The sequence below is a fragment of the Macrobrachium nipponense genome, chromosome 44 (assembly GCF_015104395.2).
Source record: "Macrobrachium nipponense isolate FS-2020 chromosome 44, ASM1510439v2, whole genome shotgun sequence".
Taxonomy (NCBI): domain Eukaryota; kingdom Metazoa; phylum Arthropoda; class Malacostraca; order Decapoda; family Palaemonidae; genus Macrobrachium; species Macrobrachium nipponense.
The window spans coordinates 23,741,287-23,766,286 of record NC_087221.1 but is presented as its reverse complement, the minus strand read 5'-3'; the positions used below and the strand labels follow the sequence as shown (position 1 = coordinate 23,766,286).

At 36.0% G+C, this 25,000-nt stretch overlaps 1 long non-coding RNA gene across 2 annotated transcripts in view; it reads left to right on the top strand.

Annotated features, from left to right (window-relative positions):
- The window catches only part of LOC135203838 (uncharacterized), a 286,371-nt gene that overhangs the window by 140,601 nt on the left and 120,770 nt on the right, over positions 1 to 25,000 (top strand). For both annotated transcript variants that reach the window (XR_010312042.1, XR_010312041.1), the window contains one exon: positions 108 to 222. This is a non-coding gene — a long non-coding RNA (uncharacterized LOC135203838). The remainder of the gene's footprint in view (positions 1 to 107; positions 223 to 25,000) is intronic.

Sequence of the window (25,000 nt, the reverse complement as noted above, 5' to 3'; positions counted from 1 at the left end):
TAGTTGTGCCTTTATGATTTCTTTGTCACATGGTTGTGAACAGATCGCAGTGCTTTGTTCGTAGTCTACTTATAATGATATTCACAGTTTTCTTTGTTTCATTTCAGTCTCATGAACGTGGCAATGAAGAAAGCTGACTTGAAAACATTCGCATTTGTTCGGTTTGTTTCACCACAAGAACGCACCCAAGATGTTAGCTGTTTCAGTTTACTTGAATGGCAGGTGAGGCTTTTAGTAGATAGACATTTGTTATTTATTCTGTTTACAAAAGGAATCCAGTTATCAAGATAAATGACCTAAATGAACTGAAAGTTAGATGTTGAGAGGTGAATTAGGTGATACAATTGCATTTACTATAACAGATTGGCTTTCATCTTGAATAGCCTGCCACTTCAGTGATTCGTTATATTAGTCATGATCCGTAGATTGCGTCAGTACGAATCTCTGAATTAGTTACTATACGTTAGCTATTTATGAAACTTTTACTAGCGTAACAAAGGGCAACCTTTTCAGTTTCTAGTAGTCATTTGGGTCGAAATGTCCACGCAGTTAAATATATTAAAAAGATTAGAATTGAGCAAAAGAAGATGAATATTACGTTTTCCAGTTAATCCTCTCCACGCAGAAGCGTTTTTCCCCCTTTTTTTTATGTAAAGCAAAGCTCAACCTCCTCTAATTTATAGTAGTTATCTGGGTATGTCTAGTGGACCCCAGACGATGTGTGTGTGTATGTGTATGTGTTTGCGTGTGTGCGTGTGTGTGTGTAAGTGTGTGTAGAGCGCAGAAGTGCCTAAGGGATCTACCCAGATGGACGCCATAAACAGGCAGATTAGGCCTAAGGCCTCCTAATTTAGTGTGACTTTTACGCCATCGTTTCATTTCTTTTGTGAAAGTAGCGCTGTTACTGGCTAAGTACCATCATTAGTCTGCTCTTTTATGTTCATTAAAGTGTGCGTCTTTCACCTACACAGAGCTTTCTTGTCAAGGAAAGTCGAGAGAGAAAGCGGAAGTGACATTTTCCTGGCAAGATTCGCTTCGAAAAAAAATTAGTAAAAAATTGTATAAAGACTTAATAACCTGTTCTTTTTAGTAAGTCGTGTTTTTTATATTAAAGTGAATTAAAATTGTATGATGGAGTATTCAAGTGTTCGTGTTAGGGAAATACTTTTTTTCATTCCGTGATATTTTTTCTTTCGTTTTTTAAATAATAAATTACTGGGTGAGTAATTGGTTGTTTATGTCGTTAATGATATAACTTACCTTTTGTTATTGATAAAGACGTGTTTTCAGAATCATAATGGATTAAAAAGGTATGAAGGGCACTTTAGGTTCTCATGTTAAGAAAATAACCTATTTTTTCATTTAATCATGTTTTCGAAATTGTTAAAAATGTCAAGATATGCGAAGGTGAGCTTAAGGGTCGATAGATAAGGAAGTAACTTGTTTATTTCCTTCTTTATCATATTCATTTCCTTGTGTAATCTGTTTACAATTATTCGTGTTTTCGGAGCTATAACCGGCTACAAGACGTATGTACCAGTGTTCAGGTATTGAAGACCACAACTTTTATATATATATATATATATATATATATATATATATATATATATATATATATATATATATATATATATATATATATATATGTTAAAGAAGATCAAGGGCAGGACACGAAGAGATTCACATTATCTTTTAATCCTACGTTTCGTGACAACATCGCCACATCTTCAGGATTTTTTTCTACAAAATAAAGTATAAAAAATGTTAACATAAAATAAGAGCTGATCACAAGATCCAATAGTTTGAAAATTAAAAACAGTTTAATGGTAAAATTACAACTCTCATACTTAAATTACATGACACTTGATTAAAACAAACCAGAAATACCAAACAAATGACGAGAAGAATATTTAAAAATTAAAACTAAATTACACAAGACAAAAGTAATAAAAAAGTAAAAGTCATATATTCACAAAACCCACCAGCCAAAAAAGCTCAACACCCAACAAAACCGTTTCAGCATCAAAGATAAACACCACTAAAAGTAAACAACTTCAAGAGGCACAAGGAATGACAGGGGGTGGAGAATAATTAGGCTAAAAACAATGGGACAGCAGAGGAATGGTTGTTTAAAGTTGGAACTCGTAGTTTGATGTTCAGAGTTTCCAAAATCAACAGTTCGTTGGTTCCCTTTGTTTGGCAATAATTTTCAAAATCATCGTAATTGACTGTAGCTTTACATTTAAAAGTATGCTTCCTTATATAAGATGTTTCAGGGTTAGATAATTTACACCCAGTTCTGTAACTAACGCCCCGATGGGAATCGGCCCTGACCCTGAGAAGACGTCGGGTAGATCCAACATATTTTCCCAGATTACATCTGGGACAAGTGTATTCATAAAAGATGTAATCTGGGAAAATATGTTGGATCTACCCGACGTCTTCTCAGGTCAGGGCCGATTCCATCGGGGCGTTAGTTACAGAACTGGGTATAAATTATCTAACCCTGAAACATCTTATAAGGAAGGAACATACTTTTAAAATGTAAAGCTACAGTCAATTACGATGATTTTAAAATTATTGGCCAAACAAGGGAACCCAACGAACTGTTGATTTTGGAACTCTGAACATCAACTACGAGTTCCAACTTTAAACAACCATTCCTCTGCTGTCCATTGTTTTTAGCCTAATTATTCTGTCATTCCTTGTGCCTCTTGAAGTTGTTTACTTTTAGTGTGTTTTTATCTTTGATGCGAAAGGTTGTTGTTGGGTAATTGAGCTTTTTTTGGCTGTGGTTTGTGAATGATATGACTTTTACTTTTTTTATTACTTTTGTCTTTATGTAATTTATTTTTAATTTTTTAAATATTCTTCTCGTCATTTTGAAGTTGTTTGGGTATCTTTCTGGTCTGTTTTAATCAAGTGTGCATGTAATTTAAGTATGAGAGTTGTAATTTTACCATTAAACTGTTTTTAATTTTCAACTATTGGATCTTGTGATCAGCTCTTATTTTATGTTAACATTTTATACCTTATTTTGTAGAAAAATCCCTGAAGATGTGGCGATGTTGTCACGAAACGTAGGATTAAAAGATAATGTGAATCTCTTCGTGTTCCTGCCCTTGATCTTCTTTAACATGTGAATAAACGCCCTGTACGTCTGGACTGTGTCGTATTTATATATATATATATATATATATAGATATATATATATATATATATATATATATATATATATATATATATATATATGTGTGTGTGTGTGTGTGACCTGATCTCGGTCATTTTTGTGGGTTCGGGATATGAAGGAAAAACAGGAGAGAGATAAGTTTACGTGCATGCAATGTAGGACATGCAAAAATAATAATCGAGGGGACGTTTAACACAGGTGTATTCTTCTTAGCTACACAGGTGGCCTTTGGCTGTAATTATTACGTTAACTATGCTAGTGCACAACCGGACGGCAGGTTAGACTGTTATTGACACTCATGGTGACACACGTCTTTGTGTGGCGGCCGACGGGAATGGGACTACGGGCACTGACTGGGCACTCTGTGCTGTATGGGACCCGCTAACGAACTGATCTGACCGATGGCGCGGCCTGTTTCAAATGCCCTCTACACACAGCATCTTTATGAATGAAGCTGATTGGTTATTCTGGCTCCTTAGACACAAGGGCCAATCAAGAAGGGATATAGAGATGTGTGGCACTCTTTTGAACTGCTCAAGCCACGTCAAATTGTAACGTCTTTGGCGGTTGACTTGTTTTGTTACACATACATACAGTATCACGTATAACGGTTTCACGGGACTTCAGAATATCACGGAAAAGACATATTCAAAACTGTATTGAATCAGTTCATGCGTCCCGCAAGACATACACTGATCTTATGATTTGCGCATTGTTGTTCTTCTTTGAGTGCTACACCAACCTTTGAGTGCCATACCGCCTTTGAGTGTCATACCATGCAGTTTGTGCAAAATTTAAAACTATTAGGGTACGGCCATTTGGCGTGTTACAAACACAAATTACAACAAATGAATCTCACGCCTCACAATGTGTCATACAGAAAAACAAATTTAGGTTCACATCCAATAATATTAATAAAAAATGGATAGTCACAGCTCCAGCTCAAAAACTAATTTCATAAATAAAAATTCACAGAACATGAGTCAAAAATGGAAAGTTACTCATAACAAATTTGGTAAAAGTTCAAGAAAACTTATTAAATCCCTTCTCCAACACAATAAAACAAGAAAATAAAAAATCAAATTCAAAGATTACTCACAAAAAGTAACTTTACTTTTCTTTCAAAATAATCTCATATTCCCACATCCTCAATGGAAGATCATAAATTTCTGACAAAGCATAAACAGCATTGACAACGATATGAAATTTTGGACACAGTATAATTGACATCAATAGAAATTAACAAAAATCAGATGCATTGCAATAAGATGTTTAATATGACTTGAAATGCAGTAAAATTGATAATGCAATAAAAAATAATACAATCATGAATACATAGACTCACTCATTATATGCTTGGAACTGTAACAAAAGGAATTTTTTAAAATTTTTTTAGACAAATTTCTCGGCAATAACTGACATGAAACAAAAGTGCATAAGCATGTTTTTATAATATTCTCTGTTCACTTTGTGACGGACACATCTATTCATGACTCGTGCTAGTATGTTATGCAAGGCACCTACGTGCACTTACAAATTATGTGGATGGTTTGCTTTATCGAAGAGGGAGGAAGGGTGGCACAACAAGTTACTCTTTTCTTTTATGAAGAATTTATCTCGTGCATGTTCAGAAAACTGTGACTTGTCAGTCAACTCCCTCACACACTAGCAAACCCATACACTCAACACATCCACACTTCCATGGCACTTACTCAACACGTTCACATAACAGCTGACTCACTCGCCTCTGTTTTCTGTGCGTCTCACCCACAGGTGTCACTGAAACTTTTAACTGTATGCGTCGCAGTTCCTCTCTCTCTTTGGCTCGTGTCTTACAGTACTTTTGGGAAGAGCGCATTTGCCCGATCCTACGATCTTATTGAGAAACTAACATTCTTAAGGATATGTCTATATCAGGGATAAAATACAATTTGTTCTCACTTCATTATCAAATTTAAAAATTACTTCTCTTTCCGAATGAAAATCTGACTACTCTTTCAACAAAAATATCAGTTTCACTACTTTCTCAGACAAACTCTAATGAATTTACGTTAAAAATTCTGTCTTTAAATCTTAATCACAATTTTTCGATGGGGACAAATGGAATGTATTGTCGCTCGTGATACTTTAACTATAATCAGAACACGGCCTAAGAGAACCATTCGGTTTTTTTTTCTTATTACTTTTTTGTCATTTTTTTCTAACGTTACATTCATTCATTGTGCAGTCGAACTAATACTAATATTACTATCACATCCCCATAGTGTCCCAAGACACTATCCTGTAACGTCCCTCCTATGCCATACGGTTGAGATGTTCCCGTTTTCTATTGACAATTCGCTCACAGGTCAGCAAGCTCTATTAGTGCCAGCAAGCGGTGCCGGCGATCGCTGACTGATGCTATTAGTTTGCTTGTATCTTCTTCACATCGAGCCTGGAATTCTCTTACTGGTTTGCTGGCTTGTCCATCTGACGTCCTATCAGCTATTCTTAATTGCTAACATCGCGCCATCCTATCCATACCTTAGGCAGGTATCGTGACTTCCTTCACGGGTCGAGGTTGGTAAGGGAACTTCTGCACTATTCACCTTTTTAATACCATCCCTCTACTCTTCAATAGGTAGCGATCAGAATTAGGAGTGGACTTCCCTATTCTCACGGGGTCACGGGGGAGAGGCTCTCATCGACCTCTCTCTGTCCTAGCATTCTTGACTCGTGGGTGGACAGGTTGTTCTCTACTCCCCTACTTCTCAGGGTTGGGACTTGCATCCCTTCCCTCACAACAAGACAACAAGGCGTTCCTTGTTCCCGGGCAGTGCATAACAGTCCCGCACGGCACTGGGATAACCAGGTAACCAGGGGTACCATCCCGGCGTTACCTCCATGCCACATCCTCTAACTGCCAACTTCCGTCCTTCCTGGTTGGGCTTGACTGTTCGCCACTGCCATCACTCCGATTCAAACACGTTCGTTACTCCGTCTACTTGGTCGCTACACGAGTCGGTACTCGTGGGGTCACGAAGGATGTTTCGGGTGCCACCACCACGGCACCACCGTCGTTTGACTTTGGCGCTGCAACCGTCGATTTTGAATTCTCCCACAATAGCCTCAGTCTCAAACGGATTTTTCTAATATTTTGTGAATACTTCCGCAGATTGGAATTATTCTCTCGCCCGTTTGTCATCGAATTCGGTCGTGAAACTGTCTATAACAGCGGTAATTTATTAACGATTTCTGCGATCGCCCTCTGTCTGTCTAGTTAGCACTGCGTTTTTCGAAATCGTAGGTTGTGTGATTGTACACTGTCTTTCCGGTTAGCACTGTGCATTTCGAAATTGTATGGCCACTCGATTTATTATTACCGTTCTTTAGCCATAACTGTTTTTATCCGGTTCGTTCGTTTCACCATTTCCCTCGTCATCACCGTCCATCGAACTTTCTCTCGTTTCCATGTTTATTTCACTTCACATCACTATGTCGCGTAAAATGATTTAGCACTAACGTTTGTTTGACACCTCACAAGACCTCAGAATTCCTTATTAAGACCTCACAGGACCTCATAAGAACTCATAGCACCCCACAAGACTTGCAAGACCCCACAGGACCTTACAGGACTCAGGAACCCCACAGGACCTTACAGGACCTTACAGAACCTCACGACTGACACCAAAATTATATGACCTGATCTCGGTCATTTGTGGGTTCGGGATATGAAGGAAAAACAGGAGAGAGATAAGTTTACGTGCATGCAATGTAGGACATGCAAAAATAATAATCGAGGGGACGTTTAACACAGGTGTATTCTTCTTAGCTACACAGGTGGCCTTTAACTGTAATTATTACGTTAACTATGCTAGTGCACAACCGGACGGCAGGTTAGATTGTTATTGACACTCATGGTGACACACGTCTTTGTGTGGCCGCTAACGAACTGATCTGACCGATGGCGCGGCCTGTTTCAAATGCCCTCTACACACAGCATCGTTATGCATGAAGCTGATTGGTTATTCTGGCTCCTTAGACACAAGGGCCAATCAAGAAGGGATATAGAGATGCGTGGCCTCTTTTGAACTGCTCAAGCCACGTAAATTGTAACGTCTTTGGCGGTTGACTTGTTTTGTTACACATACACACAGTACCACATCAAGCTTCACGTTTGAGTATATATATATATATATATATATATATATTATATATATATATATTATATATATATATATATATCTATATGAAGCTTTGATGTGGTACTGTGTGTATGTGTATCAAAACAAGTCAACCGCCAAAGACGTTACACGGGACTTCAGAATATCACGGAAAAGGCATATTCAAAACTGTATTGAATCAGCTCATATATATATCTAATATATATATATATATATATATATATCATATATATAGATACTATATATATATATATATATATATATATATATATATATATATATATATATATATATATATATATATATAGTTCAAGTTAGATTATAACTATTTTTTATTCCATGTTATTTTCGAAGTTTCATTATATTTAAAGAAAGCTGACAATTTATATATACATTTTTCAAGTTAGATTATAACAATTTTTTTTATTCCATGTCATTTTCGAAGTTTCATTAGATTTAAAGATATTTGAATGGGTTTTAGCATTTTTGTTATGTAAATAAGAGCTATTTATTTTTAATTTCATGATCTTTCCTCACGGTACAGTAATACGTAGAGGTAAATATTCATCAAAGATTTTCTTTAGAGCATTATTGTTCCGGAAAATTTTTTTTTTTCACATTTTATTCAGTAATATTTTCAGAATTATCATGTATTACTTGAAGAGTTACATCAAGCTTCGCGCCTGAGTATTTTTGCAACGCAAATGCCTTTTTAATTTTCAAATTTTTTTTTTTTTGCCATTTATAATACACATTATAAATCCATTATGTTTTCTATTGACTTTTAACTATGCTTTCGTTTTTCACCTTAGATTTTTCATATATATATATATATATATATATATATATATATATATATATATATATATATATATATATATGTATATATATATATATATATATATATTATATATATATATATTTTTTTATGTATATACGTATATACACTATACACACATATATTTATATATATATATATATATATATATTATATATATATATATATGATATATATATATATATATATATATATATTTATATATATTTATTTATTTATTTATTTATATTTACTATACATATATATGTCTGTGTTTGTGCACAGACTATATATGTATAGAAGTACGCATATTTTTGCGTTTTCCTGCGTATGCATTTGGTATCTCTATACTGGTATACTATATCTATATCTATATCTATACTATATCTACAGGGTGTCTCAAAAAATGTACTCACTCTTAGAATTATGAGAAAACCTTTATTTATGGACATAGAGCGAAATGAAATAGCATCGAATACATGAGACAATGTTCAAATTGATGACTATTATAAATGTACTCAGTCCTTTTTTTGTGTTGCAGATATCCTGAATTACTGAAGCTATGGCAGGAAATCAACTTAGTTTTCGAAGAAAGAAAGTTTGTCCTGAAATGCTATTGGAAGACCGAAACGCCACTGAAGTGGCAACGCCGGTTCACAAATCAATTTCCAAAACCGCCACCCACGCGTCGGACCATTGCCGCGCATCAGAGACAAATTTGAAGCAGAAAGACAATGTCGTGATATTCCTAATGACATGTTTCGCGACGTTTGCGAATCCCTTGGTGCGCGTTATCAGCGTTGTCTGGACAATAATGGTCATCAATTTGAACATTCGCAAACATGATTCTTCAAACACATTTGTCTCATGTATTCGATGCTATTTCATTTGCGCTCCATGTCCATAAATAAAGGTTTTCTCATAATTCTAAGAGTGAGTAACAATTTTTTTTGAGACACCCTGTATTCTATATATATATATATATATATATAATATATATATATATATATATATATATATATATATATATATATATATATTTATATATATATATATATATATATATATATTTATATATATATATATATATATTTATATATATATATATATATATATATATATATATATTTATATGGATAGATAGATAGATACTGAATGGTTACGTTTGCCGGTAATGCTGTCGTATGGAATGTATCCGTGAACGTCTTCAAATCATATGTATATATATATATATATATATATATATATATATATATATATATATATATATATATATATATATATATATATAACACAGAGAGCATGAAATCTAAACAAAAAAATAATCTTTCCTTGCGGCAGCTCACCTCTCAAAAAAATGAAAAAAAGGAAAAAAAAATAGAAAACTTGAAACTTCAATCTTCTACAAATTCGTATATTCGGCATGACCAAATATGAGACGCCAGAGAGATTCTCGGCATTCTTTCGGATGTAAAACGAAAATGTCGGAAAACTCGGCGTAAAAGGGAGAAGGGGGAAAAATTCCTGGCTGTTCAGATCGGAAAACTCGAGCTATGAAAAATTCTTGAACTACTTTCTTTTGTTTCCCCGTCTAGAAATGTTCTCCCTTCCTAGATTTCCTGGGTCGCTCTGAGGTTACAAGGATGACTCAGTCTGGGTTAGGGCAAGATTTTTTTTTTATTTATATATTTCTTTTTCGTGTTTCATTTTTTTTTTTCCAAGGAATTTCGTCTTTGTATGGTGAATGGAATCTCTCTCTCTCTCTCTCTCTCTCTCTCTCTCGCATTGTATAACTGTATAACAATCACATTTTCTCTCTGTCTGCCATTATATAACTATGATAATCACATTCTCTCTCTGTCTGCCATTATATAACTATAATAATCACATTCTCTTTCTGTCTACCATTATATAACTGTATAACAATCCCGATCTCTCTCTCTCTCTCTCTCTCTCTCTCTCTCTCTCTCTCTCAGGAAACGACTGATGAAACAAAAGATGAAATAATGTGAAAAAGTCACAGAACACAAGTAAAGATCTTTACTATTCAGGCTGGAGGCAACTAGCTTCTCTCTCTCTCTCTCCCTCCCTCCCTCCCTACTCCCTTCCCCGCCACCCCTATACCCTGGAGTCTTCCAGTAGGTACCCCACCGGCTGGGCCCATGCATCTTTCATGTCCTGGAAGGTCGGTGTCCTTTGCTGATAAAATTTCTTGCATTTCGAGGAAAACACGGTTTGTAAAATTCCCCAGAGAATATATTTTGATATTTCGGGGCTAAGCCTCCGAGAGGCATACCCCGAAATATATTCATTGTAAAGGCAATGCTGCCAAGCGAGATTTCTCTCCCGCTGCTTTCCGCCTGCCTTCTTGGCCTCCTGTTGTTGTTGTTGTTGTTGCCGTCGTTGTTGTTGTTTTTGGGCTGCCTCTCTCTCTCTCTCTCTCTCTCTCTCTCTCTCTCACACACACAGTTAACCTGTAGCCTACCTCTTCGGTATTTTTTTTTCTCAGTCTCGCTCGAATTACATGTGGTTTATCTATTAAAAGATACTCTCTCTCTCTCTCTCTCTCTCTCTCTCTCTCTCTCTCTCTCTCTCTCTCTCTCTCTCAATTTAACGAATGCCTATTTTCCTTTATAAACGTAATATTTTTCTTTTATTCCCCCCCCCTCAAGAATATATCCCTTAATATAATTTTAATGGCGAAAATAAAAGTGATTAATTGAAAATAATGAGAATATTAAATAATAGTTAAAGTGGCTATCATCCTCATCATCATCGTTATCCTGATTTTAACTAGAAAGGTTAAAAAGCAATTAAGCTGAAGCCTTTCCAAAAGCACTTGTAATGACAGCTCATTTGAAATTCGCATGAAATTACGCATCATTTTCGTATATTATCGAAAAAACTTGCATATATATATATATATATATATATATATATATATATATATATATATATATATATATATATATATATATATATATAAATATATATATATGTGTGTGTGTGTGTGTGTGTGTATAGTATATATATAATTATTATATATATATATATATATATATATATATATATATATATATGAGTGTATATATATAGTATATATCCTTTATTATCCAAGCACTATTACTTTTCAGTTCACGTAACTAAAATATCACTGATGATTTTTTTAATCTCGTATATATCGTACACTTTTCTATCAAAAAGTAACTATGTAACCTTAACGCGACGTATATAATTCCTATTGACATCGCACATCCAAACTCGCAATGGCTTTGCAAAGAGGCCCCCGTGATAGACATCACCCCTTTAAGCATTATCATTCCAAGCAATTTGGAATCAGGAATCCGATATGACAAATTTTTAATCTCACAATTTCAGCCGCCAGAGAGCGGAGGGAGGGAGGTAGGACCCAGGACAATGTCACTCGGGGCACTGCTGAAAAGAGTTAGGGTGTGTGTGGGTGTCCTTTTATGATATCCTCTCTTTTTCGTATATTATGTCAGGATAGCGAGATTAAGAAAGGATGACTTTTTGTTAAGGCCGGTGTTTTAAGTTAAAATTATGGACGAATGTAGAATAACATTGATATATCAATAATAACAGTAACTGATAAAAATCTTCTGTAATAAGTTCATTCCAAAAAGTAAAGTCGACAACGGTGTTGGTTTAATATATTGAAAAGGTAAAGAAACTAACTTTTTTTAGATATATTATTATTACTTCTCCATGTAATAACAATAATAACTAATAATAATAATAATAATAATAATAATAATATGATATATTATTATTATTATTATTTTTATTATTATTATTATTAAATCAGAAAATCCACCGAAAACCTTGAACGAATTGACTTTGTCATGCGGCATCTTCGGCTCCCCCCACCCCAAAAAAAGAGAAAGGAAGAAAGAAAGAAAGATAGAAAAGAAAGAACCACCCCTGCTCCAAACTTCACCAAATAACAAGACATTTGGACTCTTAAGAGCTCCAGCGGTTAAGTTGACTCTTGATTCAAGTTGGGGGTGAACTAAGCCGTTTGGATGATCGGGTTTACTTGCAACTCCGACCAAGTTCCGTCGTAAAGTGTCGGGAGGAGCGTGTCTTGGCCAGAGAGAGAGAGAGAGAGAGAGAGAGAGAGAGAGAGAGAGAGAGGAGGAGGAGGAGGAGGAGGAGGAGGAGGAGGAGGAGGAGGTATTTGGTTTACCCTAATAAAGAGAGATTGTGGATAAAGACAGAGAGAGAGCTGGTTTGGTTTTATATTTCCTAAATGTAGTTTCTGAGACTATAATAAGATTAACATACCATCGAACGAGAGAGAGAGAGAGAGAGAGAGAGAGAGAGAGAGAGAGGATTGTTTGATTTGACCTAATTCAGAAAGATTGTGCACAAATGTAAAATGAGAGAGAGAAGAGTTGTTTAATTTGACCTAATATAGAAAGTCTGTGGACAATAGAGAGTTAGAGGCGGCTGGCATGATTTTTGTATTGACTGAATGTAGTATCCGAGGCTATATTAAGACTAACATATACCCTTGAGAGAGAGAGAGAGAGAGAGAGAGAGAGGTATTTGGTATTTGGTTTGACCTAAAATAGAGAGTTTGTGTAAACTAGACAGAGGCGTAGAGATGGCTCGTTTGGTTTTATATTGACTGAATGTAATTTCTGATTTATATTGACTGAATGTAATTTCTGATTTATATTGACTGAATGTAATTTCTGATTTATATTGACAATGTAATTTCTGATCTATATTGACTGAATGTAATTTCTGATTTATATTGACTGAATGTAATTTCTGATTTATATTGACTGAATGTAATTTCTGATACTATGGTAAGACTGACGTACATCGCCATAAGCATCGGATAAACAAAACTCCATTTAGAAGTAAAAAAAAAAAAAAAATCCTGGTGTGTTAATGAATTTCATTTACTTGAGAAGTTTCGGAAAGTAATAGGCTCATTGGCAAAATTTAAACGGACAAGTAATAATAAGAAACACGAGGAGAACACTGAACATCTCCAAAAATCAACATATACAGGCATTAAGAAAGAACTTTTTTATCTAAACGTCTTATATCTGAACAGCCTAGTCACTTTTGTATCAAGCCCTTTAACTTACTCTCAGCTACTGAATGATTTAAATCCCCGTCTCCCTCCTCCATTTAAACTCTTAGGTCACAACAGCAGGATACCTGCATCTCCTGGACCTTTAAATAACGACGGTGGCTCATTATAACGGGGCTCCGCCATGAGCGCCATTTAAACCCATCCTTTCCAACCATTAATGTCTTGAAGGCTCTAGGAAACTAGACTGATATCTTCGTTTGGTAATTCGATTAAGTTTTTTAATGAGGCGGAATTGCTGTTGTGTTGTGTAAGGTTTTTTTTTCCCCCTCCACAAATAACTGTGTACTGTACTTTTTTTAAAAGATGTTTCGAAGAAGAGATAAAACAGTAGGAATATTTTAACCAAATGAACATTGTTGTTGATTTGATTTTTTACTTTCATTTAATGTTATGTAGTTGTTATTGTTGTTGCTTTTGTTATTGTTGTTCGTACTGCTGTAAGTCAGTTTTTTTTTTTTTTTTTTTTTTTTTTGTTTTTTTTTTTTTTTTTGCAAATAACATCATCTTTTCCCTTTCAAGGAAGAGAGAAATTCATTTGGAATTTGGATTTTTTTTTGTGTTCTTTACTTTCTTTTATCACAGGTAATCTGTGTTGCTGCTGTGTCCGTTAGTTGTGTTGTAATAAAAAGGGAGGTTTCTTTACAAATAATGATTTTATAATGTCGTGATCAAATGTCATAGTCAGAAGTTGAAAATAATAATAATAATAATAATAATAATAATAATAATAATAATAATAATAATAATAATAATAATGGACGAAGGCAGAACTCCGCAACATAGACCAGAAAACTAGGAAACATATGACAATACACAAAGCCCTACACCCAAGAGCAAATACGTGCAGACTATACATAGCATGAAAGGAAGGAGGGAGAGGACTACTAAGTATAGAGGACTGCGTCAACATCGAGAACAGAGCACTGGGGCAGTATCTGCAGACCAGTGAAGACGAGTGGCTCAAGAGTGCATGGGAAGAAGGACTGGTAAAAGTAGACGAAGACCCAGAAATATACAAAGACAGGAGAATGACAAACAGAACAGAGGAATGGCACAACAAGCCAATGCACGGACAATATATGAGACAGACTAAAGAACTAGCCAGCGATGTCACATGGCAATGGCTACAGAGGGGAGAGCTAAAGAAGGAAACTGAAGGACTGATAACAGCGGCACAAGATCAGGCCCTAAGAACCAGATATGTTCAAAGAGCGATAGATGGAAATAACATCTCTCCCATGTGTAGGAAGTGCAATACGAAAAATGAAACCATAAGCCACATAGCAAGCAAACCAGTACAAAAAGAGGCATGATTCAGTGGCAAAAGCCCTCCACTGGAGCCTGTGCAAGAAACACCAGCTACCTTGCAGTAAAAAGTGGTACGAGCACCAACCTGAAGGAGTGATAGAAAACGATCAGGCAAAGATCCTCTGGGACTATGGTATCAGAACAGATAGGGTGATACATGCAAATAGACCAGACGTGACGTTGATTGACAGAATCAGGAAGAAAGTATCACTCACTGATGTCGCAATACCATGGGACACCAGAGTTGAAGAGAAAGAAAGGGAAAAAATGGATAAGTATCAAGACCTGTTAATAGAAATAAGAAGGATATGGGATATGCCAGTGGAAATTGTACCGATAATCATAGGAACACTAGGCACGATCCCAAGATCCCTGAAATGGAATCTGGAAAAGCTAGAGGCTGAAGTAGCTCCAGGACTCATGCAGAGAGTGTGATCCTACAAACGGCCCACACAGTAAGAAGAGTGATTGGACTCCTAATAGGGGAGGCAGGAGCAACAACCCGGGGGGGGGAAAAAAGGGAAAAACCCCACACTATAAATACAACCCAGTCGAAATTGGAGGACTGTGATAAAGCCAAAACAAAATAAATACTAAATAAAAAAAATAAAAAAAAATTAATAATAATAAATAAAATAATAATAATAATAAGAATAATAAATAATGTTTTTATTATTATTTTTTTTTTTTTTTTTTTTTTTTTTTTGTTTTTTTTTTTTTTTTTTTTTTTTTTTTTTTTTTTTTTTTTTTTTTTTTTTTTTTTTTTTTTTTTTTTTTTTTTTTTTTTTTGTTTTTTTTTTTTTTGTTTTTTTTTTTTTTTTTTTTTTTTTTTTTTTTTTTTTTTTTTTTTTTTTTTTTTTGTTTTTGTTTTTTTTTTTTTTTTTTTTGGCTGAATAGCAGCAGTTCCTCCAATTCGACTGGGTGGTATTTATAGTGTGGGGTTCCGGGTTGCATCCTGCCTCCTTAGGAGTCCATCACTTTTCTTACTATGTGTTCCGTTTCTTATCAGGGCACTCTTCTGCATGAGGCCCGGAGCTACTTCAGCCTCTAGTTTTTCCCAGTATTCCTTTTCAGGGATCTTGGGATCGTGCCTAGTGCTCCTATGATTATGGGTACATTTCCACTGGCATATCCCATATCCTTCTTATTTCTATTTTCAGATCTTGATACTTATCCATTTTTTTTCCCTCTCTTTCTCTTCAACTCTGGTGTCCCCAATGGTATTGCGACATCAATGGGTGATACTTTCTTCTTGACTTTGTCAATCAACGTCACGTCTGTCTGTTTGCACGTATCACCCTATCCGTTCTGATACCATAGTCCCAGAGGATCTTTGCCTGATCGTTTTCTATCACTCCTTCAGGTTGGTGCTCGTCCACTTATTATTTTGCAAGGTAGCTGGTGTTTTCTTGCTACAGGCTCCAGTGGAGGGCTTTTGCCACTGAATCATGCCTCTTTTTGTACTGGTTCTGTGCAAGTGCCGGGCATTCACTTGCTATGTGGTTTATGGTTTCATTTTTCGTATTGCACTTCCTACATATGGGAGAGATGTTTATTTCCGTCTATCATACTTTGACATATCTGGTTCTTAGGGCCTGATCTTGTGCCGCTGTTATCATTCCTTCAGTTTCCTTCTTTAGCTCTCCCCTCTGTAGCCATTGCCAATTGTCATCGCTGGCTAGTTCTTTAGTCTGTCTCATGTATTGTCCGTGCATTGGTTTGTTGTGCCAGTCCTCTGTTCTTTCTGTCTTTCTCCTGTCTCTGTATATTTCTGGGTCTTCGTCTACTTTTATTAGTCCTTCTTCCCATCACTCTTTAGCCACTCGTCTTCACTGGTTTTCAGATATTGCCCCAGTGCTCTGTTTTCGATGTTGACGCAGTCCTCTATATTTAGTAGTCCTCCCTCCTTCCTTTCGTGTTATGTATAGTCTGTCCGTATTTGCTCTTGGGTGTAGTGCTTTGTGTATTGTCATATGTTTCCTGGTTTTCTGATCTATGCTGCGGAGTTCTGCCTTCGTCCATTCCACTATTCCTGCGCTGTATCTAATTACTGGCACTGCCCATGTGTTTATGGCTTTTATCATATTTCCGGCGTTGAGTTTTGACTTGAGTATCGCCTTGAGTCTCTGCATATATTCTTTCCTGATCGTGTCCTTCATCTCTTGGTGTTTTATATCTCCTCCTTCCATTATTCCCAGGTATTTGTATCCTGTCTCGTCTATGGTTTGATGTTGCTCCCATCTGGTAGCTTTATCCCTTCAGTTCTCGTTACTTTGCCTTTTTGTATGTTGACTAAGGCGCATTTTTCTATTCCAGACTCCATCCTGATGTCCCCAGATACATCCTTACAGTCTGGATTAGGGTATCTATTTCCTTGATGCTCTTACCATACAGCTTGATGTCGTCCATGAACATCAGATGGTTGATTTTGTTGCCTCTTTTCTTGAGTTGGTACCCGGCGGCATCCATCTTCTGTAGTACTTTTGTCATGGGAATCATGGCTACTACAAGACGTAGTGGGGACAGTGAGTCACCCTGGAAGATCCCTCTCCTGATATTAACCTCTGCTAGTCTTATTCCAGAGCTTGTAAGTATTGTATTGCAGTTGCGCATTGTATTTTTGAGGAAGCTGATGGTATTTTCCTCTGCCCCATATTTTCATTTTGGCATTCTATTAGCCATGTGTGTGGTATCATGTCGAAGGCTTTCTATAGTCATCCATGCCATGCTTAGGTTGGATTTCCTTCTCTCCTACTGTTTTTCATTACCATTTGTCTATCAGGAGCTGGTCTTTTGTGCCCCTACACTTCCTTCTGCAGCCTTTCTGTTGGTGGGGGATGGTGTTTTGTCTCCTCTAGGTAGTTGTATAGCCTTTCACTGATGATACCTGTTAGTAACTTCCACATTATTGGTAGGCAGGTGATAGGCCTGTAGTTACTGGCTATATTTCCCTTCTCTTGTTCTTTTTGTACTAAGGATGTTCTTCCTGTGGTCATCCATTTGGGTGCTTGGTGATTTGAGATACAATGTTGGAGTTGTTCTGCTATTCGTGGGTGTAGGGCCTTGAAGTTTTTGAGCCAGTATCCATGGACTTCATCGGGACCTGGGGCTTTCCAGTTTGGCATTTTCTTTAGTTGGTGTCTGACTGTCTGTCGTGATGTCTGTGAATCTTTGTTTTATTCTCCCTGTTTCTTCTTCCTTGACTTCCTGGAGCCATGTTGCATGTTTGTTGTGTGATACCGATTGCTCCATATGTTTTTCCCAGAGTCTCTTACTTGGTTCGGCTTCAGGAATTTCTGGGTGGTTGTCTTCCCCTCTTAGTTGGCTGTATAGTCTTTTCTGGTTGGTTCCGAATAGTTTGTTCTGTTGGATCTTGTGTGCTTTGGCCTTAAGCCTCTGTTTTACATCTTCTATTGTGTTGTTTAGTCCCCTCTCTTGTACTTTGTATTTCTCGTTGAGTTCCTCCCTTGTTTTCTTGCTTCTTAGCCTTTTTTCTGCCATCTCTTTCAGTTTACTCAAGTCAGATCTCATCACCATGATTTGCTTTTCCAGGCGCCTTTTCCAAGGAGGTTTGCTGTTTTGGTTTCTGTTGGGGTTGGTTGTGACGGTGGTGTTGGTGTTCGAATTCCATCAGTTCTGCTACTAATCTTGCTCCTGCATATGTCAAGTTATTTGTTTCTGTGATACTGGTGGTGTGTATTAGGCCCCATTATTTCATTGACCTCACTTGTTTTCTCCCTTAATTTCTTGGTGTGGTAGGCTTTCATGGAGGGGATCTTTGTTCTCTCTGTATCTGGCTCCATCCATTGTCTAATCTTTTCTACCCATTCCGTCCTCTCTGTTACTTCGTCGGTGTTTCTTCGTGTGTCGTTGTTTGATACTCATCCTCCCTGTCGTCTTCTGTGGCATCGTCTCTCAGTTCGTCTTCGTGTAATTCGTTGTCGTGTGACATTTCCCTTTCCAGTTCTTCTCTTTCTGTTGGGGAGAGCCAGTTCTTTTTCTTTACGTTCCTTACTTGGTCTGCCAGCCTCTGCTCTGTTTGGGGGGTGTTATTCCTCTCATTCCAGATGTTGACCAATCTTCTTCTATATCCTCTCTCCGTCGGGTTGCTTCTGATGTAGCATCTCCATATTTCCTTATTTTCTTCTCTGTCCATTTCTTCCTTTTTGCCTCTGTAGCTCCAATCTCTAGGCTGTTGATGACTGTCGTTGTGGTGATCAGTTGCTGGATGACGACCTCCAAGTACCTGACCGTCTTCCCCTACAATTGGGTTGAATACTTGGTTGCCGGACGAAGCTCCTCTGTTGCCAGAGGTTCCATTTACGTCGTTGTCGTTTATTCCTTCATTTCTTTCCATCATTGCTGAGTTTTGCTATTTAACCCATAGCTGGACCCTACCCCATCAGGGATAGTACTCATTTACAGCTGAGTAGACTAAAAAAAAAAGAGGAAAGTTATAGGTAAAGATCCTTTCCCAAGAATCAACGCCGAGGAGAGCGGTCACCCATCCAACGAGCTGACCAGCCCCAATGTTGCTTAACTTGACTTAAGTCTATTGACGACCTAACCCACTCCTCCACGGCGCCACATTTTATTATTATTATTATTACTATTATTATTATTATTATTATTATTATTATTATTATTATTATTATTATTATTATTATTATTATTATTATTATTATTATTATTATTATTATTATTATTATTATTAGCAGGTTGAACTGATATATATTACAATCTGCATGAACGAAAATGTTATAACCTTTCTAACTTTGACGTCAAAATAATAGAATTGGTTTTCAGTTTCCCAAAACTCCCATGATGAGACAGAATAACATTTATATCGCAGTTGTAAGATCAGCCACGACATGCTGGCTTATTCATACATAGCTTCCAAAATAATTATATTGACTAATGAACCTACCCTCAGAATTTCTGTAAAATTCTTCTTAAGTATATCCTTAGGATTCTGCTTACCTTTGAATTTCCCGTGCCAGACTCGGCCAGGTTATGTAATATTAAAGAATAAGGCGGTTAAAGAGCCATGGCAGGTGGCTATGGAACGATTTTAGATCGGGGTGTGTTTTTGTGTAAAATATGCAGAATGCTCTCTTGCATTGTTTATGCGTAAAAGGATTCATGTTGATATTTTAAACAACAAAAATAAAAAAACTCAAAGTAACTGTCATTGTGGATTGGCCGCAGGCTCCCTTCTTAGCCGTTCCCCCTCTCTCTCTCTCTCTCTCCTCTCTCTCTCTCTCTCTCTCTCATCTCATCTCTCTATATATATATCTATATATATATATATATATATATATAATTATATACATATATATATACATATATATATATATATATATATATATAATTATATACATATATATATACATATATATATATATATATATATATATATATATATTATTTTAAGCAACAACAAAAATCTCAAAGTAACTGCCATTGTGGATAGGCCGCAGGCTTCCTTCTTAGCCGTTCCCCCGTCTCTCTCTGTCTCTGTCTCTGTCTCTGTCTCTCTCTCTCTCTCTCTCTCATCTCTCTCTCTCTCTCTCTCTCTCTCTCTCTATATATATATATATATATATATACATATATACATATATATATATATGTATATATATATGTATATATATATAATATATATATATATATATATATATATATATATATATATATATATTATTTTAAGCAACAACAAAATCTCAAAGTAACTGTCATTGTTCCGTTGGCCGTCTCTCTCTCTCTCTCTCTCTCTCTCTCTCTCTCTCTCTCTCTCTCTATATATATATATATATATATATATATATATATAATTATATACATAGGTGTATATTATATAGATATATTATGTGTGTGTGTGTGTGTGTGTGAGTACGTGTGCGTGTGTGATCAGAAAGGGAACGAAATCAGTATCACATGACCGAAAATACGCAATAAACCTCCAAATGTGCTCATAAGAATGATATCCAGGACAAAAGCATTCCTAAAAGGAGTCAACCTGAGCTGAATTATATAACATTCCCTCACAAAGGTGTCATCTAACAAAGGATGCCTTCATTCTGCGAATCCTACCCTCGCCCACCTGCCTCATCCAAGAATCCTCCTCGTAACACACCAGTCACCCCTCTAATACCAATCCTCTTTTCATTCCCCCGCCCCGCCTCAGTAAACACACATACACACACACACATCTGTCCATCTTCTTTCCTCAGCAGTTTAATCACAGCATAGACGTGTACCCACCTCTGCGGGAAAGGAAAGGAGCTGGTGAACTGCGGTGGTTGGAGAAAGCCTGGCAGGGTGAAGATGGAGTCTTATCCCCCCCCCCCCCCCCCACCCCCCCCCCCCCCCCCCCCCCTTCATCAAAATGAGCGAAGGAGCCTTCTTTTACTCCCCATGTCTTCCCCCCAGCGGTACCCAATTTCTAACCTCAACATCCGGGACGCATATTCGTGATCTGTGTTATGACTCGGCTTATAGAAGACATTAGGACCAATCAGCGTTCAGAATTCGTTTGAGGCAATGACGTCATTATGTCGTCATTCAGTCTTACCGGTGTACGATAACTATACGCTAGTGATGCATGCGACCTCCCATGGACGCCATTAGTGGTTTTTTCATGCTGATGGAAACTGGCTACCCTGGGCTGTCTTTATTAAGGCTGGATTTGGTCTCCCACAGGGATGTACAAACCTCCCCGTTTATAAGGAAAAAAAAAATAACAATGATATAACGAAGCAAAAAGGGAAAATATACGACAGCTGAAAAAAGTAATATACTTTCTCATCAGTGTCAAGGTCCCAGTTTTATGCTTACTACGAATTTCGTCATTTTTCCCAGTTTTTCCTTTTCCTTGATTCCTTATTATGAGCAATAAAAAGGGGAACTTTATATGAAATATTTTTCTCGGTGATTCCAGATCCCGGATTCCAGCCTCCCTCTGGAATCTACGGGGCTTTTGTTACAATATTATTCTGGAATTCTCCTTTCGCTATAACATATGTTATCAAGAATTTTCATCTGACAAAAACTGTCCTGGGAAAAGTAGATGAGTTTTTCACCTATATATATATATATATATATATATATATATATATATATATATATATATATATATATATATATATATATATATATATATATATTAAATTTATTATTCAGGGGTCGTATAAAATTTGATGAAACTATTTTGCTAAGTAAGGAAAAGCTTTTTTTTATCGAAATCAATTATAACTTGTAGTTGGCAATTACATAAGCTTTTTCTGGTCACTGGTAGATAAAAAAAAAAAACCTGCTTATTCTTGTTTTCAACAAGCCAAAACAAAAGGCAAAAGAATTCGTTTGTGAATAAGAACCATACTTGACGTTAGAAAAAAAAAATATGGTAGAGTGATTTACATGTTTGATAGTATTACGTCATTTCTGATAGGGGGGGTGGTGTTGTGGGGGATGTTGCTCATTGGTTACGAGATCAAAATATCGAGTACCCAAGGCTTAATAAAGGCGTTTTCTTTGGGTTTCAAACTGCTATGAAATTTTAAACTTTGAAAATCAGACTTCTTTGAACATAAACGACCGAAAACATAATAAAAGTAACATATAATTATAGACACTTTAATGTGAAGTTCTGATACAAGCAGTTAATAAGATCTCTACAGGACAAATTACCTTGAAATGTAAAGAAAAATTAGTTTTTAAGCCAGAAACTTTTCTAGAATGCAAAAGGAATTAAACTTGTTTGGAGTTAATTTAATATGAAATGCTAAAGAATAGGAAGTTGGTATTAGAACAAGATCTGAGAAAAAGGAAGGATATAGTAATAAAAAGTAAATTTTTAAAATTGTAATAAAAAGTTAATTTTTCTTATATTGATAAAAATATAATTTTTTTAATTGCACTCAAGTGTTTTGCTTTAAAATGAGTTGATTTGCAATAGAAATCCCGAGAAAAACAGAGAAATTATGAGACAAATTCCTAGAAATACAAAGGAAAATAAGTTTACGTTAGAAGTAAGTTCTTTGAACAAATAGAATTATTTTTGCGAACGAATAGCATTCACATTTAGGGTGAAATGAAATTGTTCTAAGGTAATATCTTATCTTATATAAAGTAAGACTGAACACTCTCATATACCAAGCCATGAAGAGTTTGATATTATCATTAGTATTACTGAGAGTCCTGCTACCCCCCCCCCCCCCCACCCCCCCCCAGAAAGCTTTCGCTGAGGCAAATAATGGCGCTTTATTCACAATGGCTGAAAATCCCTCTCTCAAAGCTCTCAGGTAAACTGTTTATGCGGTTAAATCTCATCTCCTTCGATCTTCTTTTCGCTGATGATCAAAGGTTTTTTTGTTTTTGTTTTTTTCCTTTTCAGTTTTGTCCTTGTTTTTATTTGTTTTAATCGCTGTCGATGGTATCATTAATGTTGTTGTGGTTACTGTTGGTTTAGCTTTCAATTATTGGTGCTCTCGCAGTTATTAACAATAGTAGATTCACATCAACCGTGCATTTGATGTCTAGGCCAGTCCCTTACGACGCTCCTTATTGGCTGTTGATAAGCCACAGGGCTGGAAACTCTCGGTCTCTCTCGAGAGTTCACATAGGGATGACGTATGTTCCACCTCTCCTGAGGTATACGTTTGAAAGACGTATCGTTCAGGAGAGGTGGAAATATATCCTACTTATGTGAACTCTCTCGAGAGACTGAGAGTTTCCAGACCTGCGATTGGCTTATCAACAGTCAATCAGGAGCGTAGTAAGGGGCTGGCCTAGACATCAGATGCACGGTTGATGTGAATCTACTATAGCTGTTCTGATTTATGTTTGTAAATAATCACTAAGAGTTATTATTATTATTTCGGTAAATGTTTCTATTGCTGGTATAACTATTGTTAATTTTCAATGCATTGATCAAAAACTATCATTTTATTCTATTCTCTCTCTCTCTCTCTCTCTCTCTCTCTCTCTCTCTCTCTCTCTCTCTCTCTCTCTCATAACTGAAATAATATAAGAGGAAATTTCACATTTTATCACAAAAAGAAAACAGAATTACAAAAGAGCAATTTGAATCTCTCCTTTATGGCAGAAACTATTGACCCCATTAGTAACACTGAGGAAAACCTCGCCATTACAAGATGCATAAAGGAATTACTTCCCCCTCAACATATCATTACATCATTAAAAATGACACAGATAAAGAAGTAATTATTCTTTCCCTTATTGTCGTAGCGTTATTAATAGGGTTGCCAAATGCACGACGTTTTCTAGAACTGAAATACTTGCATTTCATTCCAGAAGAGTTATTTTAATAACACTTCCAAGAGTTGGAGATTTTCGATTCAATTCAAAACATTGATTTCTTTAATGGAATTGATATATGGATTTGATTTCCACTGGGAAAGATGTTATTACGGTCATATATTTGAGCAAAGTGAGAAGTGGATTCCTTTTTGCCTAAGAATAGAGTATGACAATATGTTCAGTGTGCGAAAAGCACATTTCTTTCCGGAGATTTTAATTGATTTTCGCTTCAATTGGCTCGAGATGAAGTGGTGAGGGAATGTGTCCAAGATCGCACTACAAAGAAACATTCTGGAATAGAAGTGACGTTTTTTAATGCAAATGAGTGGTCGCGATTATTATTTTATTTTATGTCTTTCCTGTAGTAAAATCAAGCGGGAAGACGCTCATTGAGAGATGTGCATGGAAATGTATTTGAAGTATCAGGACTCTGTGATTGAAATTATTATTTTGTTTTGTGTATCTGCTGTAGCAAAATCAAGCGGGAAGACGTTCATTGAGGGATGTGTAACGAAATGTAACTTGAAATATCAGCGCAAAACGGGACGCTTCATAATTTTGAACCAATTCCATAATGTCTGAAAAGGTTTTGTGCCATGGAATATGTTTTTGACTATTTCTTGTGTGTGTGTGTGTGAGTGTGTGTTTTTTCCACTTTTCTTAAGACTAAAAACAAGACCCCACAATTGCGGAATTTGCTTGTCACAACTGTAAGTATTTGAGAATTACATTAATTTTTTTTTTACTCATAACAATATCATTATAAATCTATATAGGTGTTAACAGTGGCTTACTAAAAAAAATTTTTTTTATAAGCCCCTCTCTTTCACATCTCAAACATCCTTAGCAAGTTCTTTGGATTGTCTTTGTAGTGGAGATAAATTCCATAGTTATATATTGGCACTATTATGTTTAAAAATATATATTTATCAACACAGGGATTGAAAAGGCTGAAATCAAACAGTTATTATTGAATGTATTTGTGCCCGTACATAACTGTGGATTTGTTTCTTCATTTCAAGACTCTTGCTACTCTGAGTATTTTTTATATCTGCAGCATTTCGGACTCT